We start from the raw sequence: 14,055 nt of genomic DNA on the forward strand, positions 1-14,055 counted from the left end.
GAAGGAGGAAGAATAATTAAAGCCATGGTTTTTTTTTGCTAAAATTCAATCCAAAATGAAATTAAATGCATTCAGGTAGACCTAATGACAGGATAGGGATAAAAATATCAACTAATTCATCAAGTATGATCATGAATGTATACAGGAAATTCAAAGAAAATCTCTAGAGTAGTGACCACAAAGAGGGTATTTTTTTTTTGGCCAACGATTTCTAGGAATCATCTACTTTTTCCACTTTTTTTCCACAATGAGAATAAAAAGGCTCAAATGGCATTCAAACACTTCTTTTTGTCATATATACATTAAAAATAATTCCTCTCTTTTAATATGTAGAAAAGAGAATGGAAATTAGAGCTTTAAGTCTATATTAGAACTTTAACATTGCTTTTATTCATTCTGAATGGGACACAGATCTTTTAAGCCTATTTTCCTTTCAAACTGATCTCTTAATACTTTTGATATTTTCATATGTTCACTAAATACTTTTTTATTCTGACACTGACATCACAAACCACATGAAAATAATACTTTACATAATGCCCTCACAACATAATTTTGCAATTACATTGACGTAAGTTTGCAAAGGCTTCCTATTATTTAATTCTGCAAATCAACCACTATATCACTGTTTTGTAAAACTAATTGCAATCCCCTCATCATTTTACTTACCAGGAAGGAATTGCCTAGACATTATAATCATCTCACTTATAATTTTCAGCTTTTCCATTTTTTTACATTTTCTCCCACATTTTTATCTTTTTGGTGGAAATAAAGGGTTCATCTCTTCCAACTCTAAGGATATGCCTTTTTCCATTATCTATCAGTGCCATACTAACCTTCACCTGTTTTGTTAAGCAGTAGTTTCCTGGCGTTGCCATCAATTCAATAACCCACTTCCACACCCACCAATATTGGAAGAGTTTAATACCAAACACTGACTGTCAGTAGGAAACTTGAAGATGTGCTAGGATTTGTGCCAAAGTGAAATTCCATAAATGTCTCAAGGTATTCTTTGGAGCACCTGGCTTTAATTCTAAATCAGGGATAGTGATAATTTCTGGCCAGTAAAGCCAACACATGCAAAAATAAGTCTCCACACAGACACTGGATTTCTGCCACTCTCTCTTCAATGTTGTAATTACATCTAAATTTAACACACATTCATTAATGATGGCTCCTATGAGAATTTGATAATATTTCCATTACTTTATTGGATAAGAGCCCTGCCCATGGCACCCTACATTTTTTTTAAATACAGCTCTAAATTAGAAAATTGCAGTTTTTTTTTCTGATCTCAACTAACATGTAAGCTTCAAGTTTTCTCTATTCTGAAGTCCACTGAAGTATTTTTCTGCTTTCCTGCAGTTTTTAAGAAGATAATAAGTCCCAAATTTCACCAGCCTTTAGCTGAAAGAAGCTTGTCACGGTGGTTGGTAGCTAATGAAGATCCCTTTAGTTTATCTTCATCAATTGTCAAATATTTGAGTCCGTGAAGTAGTGTGATGAGGTACAAAGACAGATATTTGAAGGGATTTTAACTCATTTGAGCAATTACATGCTTAACTGCCCTGCGATAATCTGTCAGTCTGAGTCTTTTCTACACAGCACAAGTGGGGAGCATTAGAATAGCTGGATTTAGAACATAAAGGCCTACCCTGAATGGAAGAAAGGCACCAGAGAAATTAATTGCCAGTAACAAACAGCAGGACTGCTTGCAAGTTATATATCACATAGTTACCTACCAGCAATGATGGAAGCCAGCTTTAAAATAACACACTGAATTGGGACAAACTTATCATTGCTACAAAACCACTAGGCATCACAAAGAATGGAGATGGATTTAGCAAATTCTATTTGGGTATATTTAAAAACCAAAAGCACCAAAAATAACAGTTTTATCCACAAGCATGTAACTATCAAGCCTCCAACACCAAGTTCTCATTAATCACTGTAGTGTACACTCTTCTGGAAAAGGAAAATGCTTAAAATAATTAGTAATTAAACTAAAATGAGAGAAATAATTTGTGGAATGTCAGGCTTAGTTATTTGGATAATTCTAGAAATCAAGTCAATAAGTATTTATTGGGTACTTACTACACCAAAGGTCAGAAACTATTTTAAGTACTAAAGATACCAAGAAAAATAATGTAGAAGATGGGGTTGATTTGTAGTATTTAACATTAAGTTGGTCTGACATGTCTGAAAACTGTACTTAAACTTTTTAAACTTAAACTCTTTTCTTCACATTACCAGTTTGGTTGAAAATTGTTTTTCCCAAAAGAAAAGCATGAAATATGTTAGGGAACATCATAGATAATATATGTTCAGATACAGCAATGAATATGAAAAAAGGCTCTCATGATGTCAAATAATTTAGAACCAAAAGTTATCTTGAAGATCCTTTAATCCAATCCCATTTTATAGATTAAAAAAATTGAAGGACATAGAAGTGAAGCCACACAGGTAATAAGTATATGGAAATCCTATCAAATTTGTACATAACCCAAGACTTAGCTATTATGTTGGATGAGCAAAACAACATCAAAAATTATCCCAGCAGAAAGGAGAAAATGTATAGATATAAATTAAATTTAATGAGGATAAATATAAACTTGCTCACTGATTTCCTACTATGATGATTCACTGTGGAAGCAAACTGAGGATCTCGAAAGCTCTCCTGAGGATAAAAAATATAAAGTCCTGTGCTTCAGTTATGTTAAGAGCATAATATTGCTTTCTTCCCAGTGCATATATCCAAGATGCTAGGTTGGTTCTACCAAGATATACAAAATTTGAGATTTGTGATTCACATGGGTAAAGATAATACTATTAGAAAAAAATAGATAAGATTGCTAAAAATTATGATTTCATCTGTAAAAAATTGAAGAGCCATAAACATTTTTACATATTATTATCCCTAATTTACAAACGAGGAAATTGAAACTGAGAGAAGTTTAAAAAATTGTCCAGGGTCACAGAAGTAGTAAGTATCTGACAGACCATTTAGAACTAGCTCTTTCTAACTTCAAGTCCAGCACAATCTACCATGCCATCTAGCTAATAAGGAAATATGAAGAAGGAAGTAAAAATAGATGAATAGGCATTCTGAATAATGACAACACTTCAAATTCTACTTATTTAAATCAGCTACCAACTCTTAAAAATAGGGAATTGACAAAAGTATACTCTTACTTGTACTACTAGGTGACCAAAGAAAAATAGTCAACATAATGATTAGACAAAAAGATCACAGAAGCTTCTTCAGCTTCAACCAGTAAAAATTGATTTCTTTAATAAAGAGAGAATTAAGATAACCAACATAGTTTAGAGTGCAAACTCATTTTCAAAGCATTACAAATGGCTTAGCATCTACTATCCTCTATAAGAAAGTTAGCACTTAAGACAAGGCCAAAAAAAGATATACTTCAGTCTAAATATAAGCATAGGAAATATGTGATATATGTAATAAAATTTTAAAAGCACTGAGGGATTGAGCTTGAAAATATCTGAAAGAAATGAAGATTACAAAACATCACAAAATGAACAGAAAAATTTTTTTAAAATATTTTTACCACAAAATGGTAAAATAGATGCATAACCGGCAATCAGGTTCTCTATTTTCTCACCTCTAAAAACTTTATTAAAATGGTTTGTGTACCCATCAAAGTTCATCTTTAAGGAACATGAGAAGAAAACAGGCAGATTTTTAAAGATGAATTTTCCTCATGTCCCATATTCATATTAGTGTGTATAAATAAGAACCCCAAAGAAAGTAAAATGCTTCAAGCCTACTGTCTATTATTTGTTATATTTTTAAGCATTTGAATTACTAGAATAAAATGAAACTTTAAAAGAAGGTTCACTATTTCTCTCCTAAACATATGTTAAAAAGTGCAAATTATGAAAATAACAAGTCTGATTGAAAAAAAAAAACATTTTGTGTAGTGAGCCATTGAATTATAACATTTTTGACATGTTAAGTTTTTAGTCATGTCACTATTTGAAGTTTTTTGCAGTAGTTTCCTATTTCTTTCTCCAGTTCATTTTATCTCAAGTTCAGGTGTATAAAATTGAGATAGGCTAAAAAGAGTGTTTATCTGATGAACTCCTGGAGTTAAAAAAAATCATAGGATCATTTGGAAAAAGTCAAGAGTGGTCCAGACTATGAAGTATTTTGAACACCAAATAGAATATTTTATATTTGAAGCTAGAGATGATATGGTAGGACTGGAATTTTTACTTAACTGGGAAAGAAAGTGTCTGGCATGGTCAAATCTGTGCTTCAAAAAGATTCATTTGCTAGCAGTGTGGATGATAGATTGTAGTAGGAAGAAACTTGAGACAAGGAAACCAACCAGCAGCTTGATTAGAAAGTAATGAGAACCAGCATAGAGGTGATTACAGTCAGAGAAAATAAGGATGCATGTATGAGAGAGGTTATGAAAGTAAAATCCACAAGACTTGGCAACAGATTCTATATAAGAATGAGAGAGAAGATGAAGATTTGAGGAAAAAAACCTCTAGGTTGCTACACTGAATAACTGAAACAATGATAGTGCCCTCATCAATCATAGGTACATTCAGAAGAAAAGGGGTTGGGGGAAAATTAAGTTCAGTTTTTTGGACCTTTTAAGATGGACAATTAGATTTGAGAATCAGAATTCTAGATTGATTTCATGAGTGTTAATGATATTACCAAGGGAATAAATTTTCTTTTCTATAAAATTATTATATTCTATAATATTTTCTATGAAATCTATAATATCTCAGAGAGATTTTTTTCAAACATATGATAATTCTATGAAAATAAAGTAAAACCCAACTACACCTGGTATAAAACAACCAGAATCATCCATTATTAAGACATTCCTTACAATTTAGCTGATTTATATACATTGCTGCATCATACATATTATTTTGTATATCACACACATACACATATAGATTCATGTGTGTATGGGGAAAGTATATGTATAATTTTCCCTAATAGAATATAAGCTGCTTAAGGTCAGGAACAATTTCATTTTTTGTTTTTGTACTTTTAACATTAAGTACAGTACTAGGAGTATCACAGGTATCTAATAAGTGCTGATTATCAATTGCTTATAATGAACTTCCCTGCATTTGTATCTTATCCCCTCTATTATTTTCGATTAAGTTATGCATTTTTCCGAGGACTTAAAAATACTTATTGTTCAACTGACAGTTTCCATCACACCAGAAACATTTGGAATTTCCCCCCTTATTTATAAATGGTGGATATAATATCCAATATTTCTTGATACTATTCTTTTCAGAAAAAAAGATATTGGTTTTTACACATCCCTAGTGGTTGAATATAATGTTAAAACTCAAACCTTTATATAATCCTCTTAAGTAATAATTGAAAAGAACAATATAGGCTAAGTTTGAATTTGTCTTTAGAGTAGTATACGGCCATGTTCCCACGTCTTAGACTTTCCTGTACTTCAAAGTTCCTAAAATCCTTAAAATTAGACAGAGATATGGAGAAGCCAGCTTGCCAAAGGGTGTTTAGCAGTATTCTTCCAATCAAAGACAGTGTACCAAATAATAGATATACTGTAGTACCAAAACTGAAACTCAGATCTGAGACTACTATTTTTACAGGATTAAGCCAAATTATGGCATTGATGAAATCAGCTTTTATCATTTTTCAGCAGCATTTTTTAAAAACCCTGCTGCACATTCTCTACAGCTTCTACAGTAAACACCCAATACCTCCCTGCTTTTCTCTTGTTTGCTAAAAATCCTCATTGCAAAGGACCTACTGATTCCAGACAGAATCTTACAAACCAAATGTTCTCTCTTCCCCAAAATTTGTCATTTAATGCTTTATTCTTTATAGTTTTACTGTTATCCTATGTGCTTTTGAAAAATATTTTAGAAAGATGATGTGTATAGTGAAAAATGCAATTAGTAAGGCAAGACATTTTGAAGTAGAGAAGTTGAAATTTTGAGCAATGGGAAGAGGCTCTCATTACATTTCAAGTCCCATCCTTTAAGTCACTGACTAGTTTTACTATATTTAAAGATAAAAATAATAACTCATATTTAAATTAGTAACTTAAGTTTCCCAAATTTATTTATTTGCAATATCTCTGAAGTAGGTAGTACAAGTATTATTTTTTCATTTTACATCTGAGGAACTTGAGGATTTAAGAAATTAGTGACAACTATGACTACATTTCTAAGTAAGCATCTGAGATAGGATCTAAACCCAGTTCTCCTGATCCCAATCCATTCTCCTCTGCAATATGCCATCTGAAATCTATCTTTACTAATTCCTGAGACCATTCCTTAGAGGCCAGTTTCCTAAATAGCATGCCAATTTAACCCTTTAACAGCATCTCGTGTAAACCAATTATATTAGTGACAAGTGAAATTATTCAGTTTCTGAGGTTTCTATACCACAAATTTCCATTATTAATTTGAATCAATGGTACATAATCCAAAATTGTTATTTCTTATGCCTATGGAAAGACTGATTTCTTTGTTTTTATCCTATTTTTGTTTTTGTTTTTATAAAGTAAGCTTGTTGTATTAATGGTTATATTCCCCATTACTTCCCTATTCTTCTTTGTATATGATACCAGAGAAAAGGGAAGTAGATTAGACAGTAGTGGCAGTATATCAGACAGTTGAGGACAATTTTCTCTATGTATATTCCTACAAGTGCAGGGAAAAGAACTGAATAGATTAATTATGAATGCTAATAACCTGACACTTGTAAAATGGAATAAAGGTAATATGACGGTATAAAGATGACATGAATGAATAGGGAAAGTCGAATACAGTAGCAGTGTTACCTTTTCTTCATCTCATGGATGCTGAAGTTGTCACTTCCAAATCTCAATGTGTAAATGTGCTCTGAATATATAATACTGAATGCAGAAGAACAAGGTCAAGACAAAAGTCTGAACATTTCCTATGCTTGAGTTTCACATCTGACATCTACCTCCCTGGGGACACAACTTTTTAATTATTATTTATAGATCATCTTTCTGCTAACCACCTGAGAAGTGCAATTATCACCCTGAAATGCATTCTGAAGAATCTTATTTTTTCTGAAATGGAAATTTTATATTGAAGAAAAGACCCAGACATACAATTCATGACTATGGGCTTCTTGACAGCCAGGCAGAGATATATGTATCCAAAATGAGAAAAATATTTCATAATTAATGATGAAACTCTGGCTGTTTTTTAAGAGGAAAAACAGACCCAAATCTTATATTTTCTCCTAAGATTACCATTTCCTACTCTCTTTACTACATTTAATCATATTGTTGGACTCAATTTTTGCCCTTCTTACATTCTTGGTCCTGATTGTGAGGTGTCAAAGTGAGTAATTTTTTGTGAAATTTAATGATGTAAGATACACATTTCTTCTCTATTCTACATTTTTATTGGCTCACTATTCCCCACATACTGCCATATTAGATAAATAGACAGCAGGAGTTTGAAGAGAGGTCTAACTACCATTCAAAAAAGGCTATTAATTATAACTGAGCACTAAATACCAAATATGAAGGTCTTATTTTTGTTATAAAATTTGTTACCCAAAATGGCATCAATCTGTACAATTGACCTTTGATGTGACAAATGCAGCATTTGGCAGAAGGAGATAGTAGATATTTAAAATAGTAATGAGAATACTTAGGTCTCATATCCAACATCCTGTAAAATGAAAGGCAAATTGCCACACCCATCAGAAGGTTGAAGTAAAAAATCCATGGAAGACAGAATTTAGGGTGGGATGAGAAGATATATATATATATATATATATATATATATATATATATATATATATATATATATATATATATATATATATATATATATATGGAAGATCATTTAAGATGATTCTGACAATACTATAAAGGAAAACATTGAAATATTAGATAATTGCTCCATGTTGTCACCAACCAATCCTTATTTGAATTAACATCTGTTTAAAGGTCTCTAAGTTGCAGAATGGGGCACACATTGTTACACATGGACCAGGTACCGATATGCTGTACTTAGCTGGATATATTTGTTACAAGAGAGGGTTCTCTTTGACACAAGAGAGTACCATTGGAATGTCAATAAGCACTTATTAAGGTACCTAGATGACATAATAAAAGTAGCACAGGACTTGGAATATGGAAGACCTAAGGTCAAATCCTACTTCAGTCATTTTTTAGCTTTATTATTAGCAAATCTTTAATCCTTAAAGTTAAATGTAACCTTAATATCCTAATCTGTAAAATGGAAATAATGATAATACTTAATGTAGACTTGCTGTGAGGATAAAGTAAAATATTTATAAAGCACTCTGTAAACCTTAAAATGTTATATAAATTCTAGCTTTTATCAATGTTATTAGCCTACAATGCAGTAGACATGATGTAAAAAAATTGCACCAATAAAATATTTTAATAAGGAAAGTGGCTAGGAAAAGGCAGAGTGCTACCTGAAATCTCAGCTGCAAATTTTGGCTTAATTGTGACTGCATTTAATTCACTAATATCACTGTGCTTCAGTTTATTTGTCTATGCACTGGGGACAGCAACATGATGGCAAGATTCAACACACTGGTCTTCAAAGAAAATAATTTTTGTTTTGTTTTTATTTTTCTGGCAGTATGATAAGTAGCATCTGAATACCTATTAAGTACTTTAACCTCCCAATAAAGGTTTCAAATAGAAATAAGATGGGACACACCTGCTATCTTATTATTTTCTTTACTTATTGCAAATATTTATTTCACCCATTTCTACATCAGAAGCTTTAATGTCTATTATAACACATTATCTTTTGCCTCAACATACAAAAAAGAACCATCTTCTTTTATTTTTTTAACTTTAAAACATCTTTCTCACACTACCACTGCCACCATTTTTTCTCTTCATATGCTCCCCTCCCTCATGATTTTTTTTTCTGGCTACCTAGCAGTATTTTGATTCAACATAGATATTTGTTTAGTATCTTAAAAGTTTATGCGAATTATTTAATTTGAGTTTCACAATAATTCTGAGTGGCAAGTATTACAGATGTAGCTACATTACAGATGTAGCTATACTCATGTTTCAGATTAAGAAATTATGGCTCAAGGTGTTGAATGCCATACTCATATTCACATAGCTGATATTGTTAATGAGATTTAATACAGGTTTATTAATCCAACACTATACCTACAATTCTATGAAGCCAGTGAACTACAAAATGTTAAAACAAGGAGTATCTTAGGTATCCTCCAACTTATTGCCTTGCACATGACTCTCCAAATTCTATAGCTAATCCTAATTTCTCTCCCACACAATAGTTTTGCATTCCCAACTTTCTATTGACACCTGAAAGCCCTATAGATATATCAAATTCAACGTGAAATGAAATATATATATATATAATATGTGTGTATTTGTGTGTATTATTCACATAATGAATATAATACGTATTATACATATAATTACATATTATATGTATATTACTTATTATATACATATATGTATATGATGTGTATATAGATATACATATATAATATCCATATTATGGATAATATATTATAAATAACGTATATATGTGTATGTGTTTAAGTAAAACATTGTGGTAAGCCTCTGGGACATAAGAAAACAGACAGTCCTTTCTCTCAAAGAATTCACATTCTAATAATGGAAGATAACGCATAAAATATGTTTTAGCTTTACAGCAGATGAAAAGTCCACTTGGAAATTAGGGTTTAGTAGGCAAAGTAGCAGAACAAAGAGTAAAGCCCTATTGCTTGGTTGGCAATGTCAGGGAAGATAAAACCCAATCACTGACTGTTGAGAAAGGGGTAGTAAGCGCAAGAATTCTGGATTATCTCTGACAGAAATGATAATGGATAGGATGGAGATGTTGTGAGCACCTTGTGGGAACTGGGGACAAGGAGAGAGGAAGACAGGAAGGGTTCCCAGAAACCTTTTCCCATTGGAAATAAACAATTCCTTGTCTTTCTTTGACTTTATCAATTGTGTATGATCTATGATGGGACCCACTGATCAAAACTTTGTTTCATTACAAAAAAAGTATTTCCCCTAAATTTTCCCATTCCTTTTGATGTTACCATTTTTCCAATCATTTAAGTTCTTAACTTTGGAATCATTCTCAACTCTTTATTCAACTTCAATGTCCATCTCTAATTAATCTTTTCTCTACCCCACACTTCTTGCATCTACCACTTTTTCTCTATTTACATGACTTCTCTCCTAGCTCAGATCTTTATTATCTTTTGTCAATACCATACTGATAGCTTCCTCATTTCTCTCCTTGCCTCCAATCCAACCTTCACCGAGCTACCTAATTGAGATGTTTAAAACCCAGATCTAGTAATATTCAAAAAATTCAAAGCCTCATAATTAGAACCCTCCTCACATTGGCTCCAATTTTATCATCTTATGTTATTCTTTTCTGTACTTTCTCTTTTCAACAGTGCCTGATAGCTACTCACCATGCACAATATCTTTCAGCTTCATGTCTTTATCCATGTGATTCCCTACAGCTGGAATGCACTCTCTCCTCAACTTTATACTCAACTTTGTATTCAACCTCAACCTTGTATTCAACCTCAATCTCTTACTCAACATCATAGAATATCTTGCTTCCCTTAAATATTAGCTTAGATAGTATCTTTTTAGGAGGTTTTCTCTGATCCAGGTATTTTTTTATTAATTTTATAACTATACATTTTGACAGTATATATGCATGAGTAATTTTTATAACATTATCCCTTGTATTCATTTTTCCACATTATCCCCTCCCTTCCTCTACTCCTTCCCCTAGATGACAGGCAATCTCATATATTTTACATGAGTTATAGTATAACCTAGATATAATATATGTGTGTAAATCCAATTTGCTTGTTGCACATTAAGTATTGGATTCCGAAGGTATAAGTAATCTGGGTAGGTAGACAGTAGTGCTAATATTTTACATTCAATTCCCAGTGTTCCTTCTCTGGGTGTAGTTGTTTCTGTCCATCATTGATCAGCTGGAAATGAGTTGTATCTTCTTTATGTTGAAGATATCCACTTCCATCAGAATACATCTTCATACAGTATTGTTGTTGAAGTATATAGTGATGTTCTGGTTCTGCTCATTTCACTCAGCATCAGTTCATGCAAGTCTCTCCAAGTCTTTCTGAATTCATCCTATTGGTCATTTCTTACAGAGCAATAATATTCCATAGCCTTCATATACCATAATTTACCCAACCATTCTCCAATTGATGGACATCCATTCAACTTCCAGTTTCTAGACACTGCTAAAAGAGCTGCTACAAACATTTTGGCACACATAGGTCCCTTTCCCTTCTTTAGTATTTCTTTGCGATATAAGCCCAGTAGTAGCATTGCTGGATCAAAAGGTATGCATAGTTTGATAACTTTTTGGGCATAGTTCCAGATTGCTCTCCACAATGGCCGGATTCTTTCACAACTCCACCAACAATATATCAGTGTCCCAGTTTTCCCACATCCCCTCCAACATTCATCATTATTTGTTCCTGTCATCTTAGCCAATATGACAAGTGTGTAGTGATATCTCAGAGTTGTCTTAATTTGCATTTCTCTGATCAGTAGTGATTTGGAACACTCTTTCATATGAGTGGATATAGTGTTCATATCCTTTGACCATTTATCAATTGGAGAATGGTTTGATTTCTTATAAATTAGGATCAATTCTCTATATATTTTAGAAATGAGACCTTTATCAGAACCTTTAACTGTAAAAATATTTTCCCAATTTGTTACTTCCCTTCTAATCTTGTTTGCATTAATATTGTTTGTACAGAAACTTTTTAGTTTGATGTAATCAAAATCTTCTATTTTGTTATCAATAATGATCTCTAGTTCTTCTCTGGTCATAAATTCCTTCCTCCTCCACAGGTCTGAGAGGTAGACTATCCTCTATTCCTCTTATCTACTTATGATCTCATTCTTTATGCCTAAATCATGGACCCATTTTGATCTTATCTTGGTATATGGTGTTAAGTGTGGATCCATATCTAATTTCTGGCATACTAATTTCCAGTTTTCCCAACAGTTTTTTTCCAAATAATGAATTTTTATCCCTAATGTATCTTTGGGTTTATCAAAGACTAGATTGCTATAGTTGTACCTTTCTTTGTCCTTTGTACCTAATTTGTTCCACTGATCGGCCTGTCTATTTTTTAGCCAATACCAAATGGTTTTGGTGACTGCTGCTATATAATATAGCTTTAGATCAGGTACACTTAGACCACCTTCCTCTGACTTTTTTTTCATTAGTTCCCTTGCAATTCTCGACCTTTTATTCTTCCATATGAATTTTGTTGTTATTTTTTCTAGGTCATTAAAATAGTTTCTTGGGAGTCTGATTGGTATAGCACTAAATAAATAGATTAGTTTGGGGATTATTGTCATCTTTATTATATTCACTCGGCCTATACACGAGCACTGAATGTCTTTCCAATTATTTAAATCTGACTTTATTTTTGTGGCAAGTGTTTCGTAATTTTGCTCATATAATTCCTGACTTTTCTTTGGTAGATGGATTCCCAAATATTTTATACTCTCAACATTTGTTTGAAATGGAATTTCTCTTTGTATCTCTTGCTGTTGCATTTTGTTGGTGATGTATAAAAATGCTGAGGATTTATGTGAATTTATTTTGTATCCAGCAACTTTGCTAAAGTTGTGAATTATTTCTAATAAATTTTTATTAGAATCTCTGGAGTTTTCTAAGTATACCATCATATCATCTGCAAAGAGCGACAGTTTGATTTCCTCATTACCTATTCTTATTCCTTTAATCTTTTTCTCCACTCTTATTGCCGAGGCTAGAGTTTCTAGTACTATATTGAATAGTAATGGTGATAGTGGGCAACCTTCTTTCACTCCTGATCTTACTGGAAAAGGTTCCAGTTTATCTCCATTGCATATTATGCTTACTCACAGTTGTAAATATATGCTCTTGATTATTCTAAGGAATAGTCAGTTTATTGCTATACTCTCAAGCGTTTTTAGTAGGAATGGATGTTGGATTTTATCAAATGCTTTTTCTGCATCTATTGAGATGATCATATGGTTTTTGTTAATTTGGTTATTAATATGATCAATTATACTAATAGTTTTCCTAATATTAAATCAGCCCTGCATTCCTGGTATAAATCCTACTTGATCATAATGTATTATCCTGGAGATGATTTTCTGAAGTCTTTTTGCTAATATCTTATTTAAGATTTTAGCATCAATATTCATTAAGGAAATTGGTCTATAGTTTTCTTTCTCAGTTTTCAATCTACCTGGTTTAGGTATCAGTACCATGTTTGTGTCATAAAAGGAGTTTGGCAGGACTCCTTCATCCCCTATTTTTTCAAATAGTTTATATAACATTGGGGTTAATTGTTCTTTAAATGTTTGGTAGAATTCACATGTAAATCCATCTAGTCCTGGGGATTTTTTCCTGGGGAGTTGATTAATAGCTTGTTCTATTTCTTTTTATGAAATGGGACTTTTTAAGCAATTTACGTCCTCCTCTGTTAATCTAGGAAGCCTATATTTTTGGAGGAAATTATCCATTTCACTTAAGTTATCAAATTTATTGGCATAAAGTTGGGCAAAGTAACTCATTATTATTTCTCTAATTTCCTCTTCATTGGTAGAAAGATCCACATCTTCATTTGTAAGACTAACAATTTGATTTTCCTCTTTCCTTTTTCTGATCAGAAAGGTTTATCTATTTTATTGGCTTTTTCATAAAACCAACTCTTGGTTTTATTTATTAATTCAACAGTTTTTTTACTTTCAATATTATTGATTTCTCCTTTTAATTTTTGTATTTCAAGTTTGGTTTTTGGTTGGGGGTTTTTAATTTGGCCTTTTTCTAGCTTTTTAAGTTGCAGGCCCAATTCATTAATCTTCTCCTTCTCTATTTTGTTCAAATAAGCCTCTAAAGATATAAAAATTCCCCTTATTACCACTTTAGCTGCATCCCACAGATTTTGGTATGATGTCTCATCATTGTCATTATCTT

This window comes from Sminthopsis crassicaudata, chromosome 2, assembly GCF_048593235.1.
Source record: "Sminthopsis crassicaudata isolate SCR6 chromosome 2, ASM4859323v1, whole genome shotgun sequence".
In the NCBI taxonomy this organism is placed as follows: Eukaryota; Metazoa; Chordata; class Mammalia; order Dasyuromorphia; family Dasyuridae; genus Sminthopsis; species Sminthopsis crassicaudata.